The sequence below is a fragment of the Anneissia japonica genome, unplaced genomic scaffold, assembly GCF_011630105.1.
Source record: "Anneissia japonica isolate Jap-2015-1 unplaced genomic scaffold, ASM1163010v1 scaffold288091_len1417266_cov198, whole genome shotgun sequence".
Classification (NCBI taxonomy): domain Eukaryota; kingdom Metazoa; phylum Echinodermata; class Crinoidea; order Comatulida; family Comatulidae; genus Anneissia; species Anneissia japonica.
In genome coordinates this window covers 231,537-233,719 of record NW_022684833.1, presented here as the reverse complement: position 1 = coordinate 233,719, position 2,183 = coordinate 231,537, and positions in this window count along the sequence as shown.

The window sequence follows — 2,183 nt, the reverse complement described above, 5'->3', positions numbered from 1 at the left end:
CAGATATATATATATATATATATGTATATACACTTCATTCTCAAAAATAAAAGCAGGTTATGTGCGAACTTGTTAGATTATAAAATCGTTTTTCCACACAAGGTTGATACGTGACTCATAAACACAATAGAGTATAATCAAAATATTAAGATTGAAACCAAAGTTCAAATATCAAGAAAACAAATAAGCGCATGCTTGCTTTTATTTGTAAGCCTTCGTTAATTAACCAGAATACATTCACTACATACTTTCATAATTTGTATAATAATGTCTTGAAAAGTGGGAGGAATTTAAAATACTTAACTTATTAAAATTATAAAATTTATTATTTTCATTTGATTTTCGTTCATAGTTCTTATTGCAGTACATGGTTTTCTAAATAAAACCAGCTATCTATTAAAATCTATTGTATCGTGGTAGTTAAAAAAGTGTAAAATTGTTTTGAAATTTGTTTAATCTAATTCATACCCGAAGGTAATATTCAAAGAGAGATCACAGACTAACCAATATACTGTGTTTCAAGTGTTTCCGTAGTTGGTGACTTTTTACAGACTTTACGTCATCGTCTTAAAAATACCAACTATTTTTTCTTCCCTCGGTTTGTGAAAAAAAAGCTCTTATATAATTTTACAACTCAAGTTCGGTTAAAGTTGTTATATTCGGATAGGCCTACATTTTAAAAAAATGAGCAACGATCAATATTAATTTTATTTTATTCCTGTCCTAATTGTAATGATTTATCAGAAAAAAAATTATTCTGATATGGATCATAAATTACAGTGTATGTAATTATTAAATAGAGCAGTTTCCGTATTAGTCTCCAAAACAATTTATGATTTGTTATAAAATCTAGATATTTATTTAATAGCAAAAACCTGTCAATTTGAGATGGATGGAAAATAAAAAAAACGTTGGTGCTATAAAGGTATATATAATACTACAATATATCATCGACCTAACTTTTTATTACAAAACACTATAATTTAATTGAATAGAAATCTAAACCCCTCCCTCCCAGATATTTGTCAACCAATTTGAAAAGTCAACAAAACAATTTTAATTCCCACTCGAATTTCAAAGAATGAAAGGTGTCACTATTCGACAGTGGTGGTCCGTAGAATTTCATTTTTATGGCATATGGAAACTTATAATAATAATTATATCCTGCAGATAGGATTATTTGTACCAATAAACTCAGTGGGCGAAAGATCACAATATCTGGTAACAACCGACGGAGAGAGAGAGAGAGAGACAGAGAGACAGACAGACAAAAATATACAACACCGAATATGCCCACAACAACTATTCCTATGTATAAAACAATTCATTTGAGACAACTATTTTTGTTTAGAAAGTTTGAGATTTTCAATTTATTTTTATTTGTACCTGGATTTCGTCCAAAATCACCGTATTATGGAACAATTTGTAAAAAATTAAGAGCGCGAAAATATTCTCATTTTCGATTTTCCGACAAATCGTGAGTAAGCCTATTTGTGTTAGCTCAAGAGGACTACATGGGGCTTTACCCTACGTAATGTTATTTTAACTGTTTACTTTCATTGTTGATAGTTTTCAAGGTAGGCCAATGTAAACATTATGTGAATTTTAAATTAAAAGAACAAACGATCTTTTTATAGTTGGTATCGTAATCTTTTAATTATGTTTAGCATACATACTGATTTTAAATCTGGGTTCATACAATATATTCAAAATTTTACTAATATCTGAATAAATGAATAGAATAAAAAATGAGGTAATAGTAAATGCTTAACATAGGCCTATGTCATAATCGGGAAATGTCAAAGATAATCAAGCAATTATATTTCACGAAACACAATCAATTATTGTGAGTTTTCCCAATTGGCAATTTTCGTAAATTGAATTACGTCCCAACGTTTTGAATTCAATATTCTAAAACTGTTAAAGGTTCGTATTAATTGCATTACTTCAATACTACTTGAAACAATTTTGATTCAATTCAGGCCAATCAACATTTATTCAGTTAATGAAATAGAAACTATACATTCATTGGAACATCGGCCTAAATTAATTAATAAAAATTGAGAGCTCGTCCTCGCTGGTCCCGGCGAGACCAAACGTATACCGTATATGGCCTATTGATACAATGATCGAAACTGCGGTAAAAAACAATATCTTACTCAACAATACATTAAATAACTTTC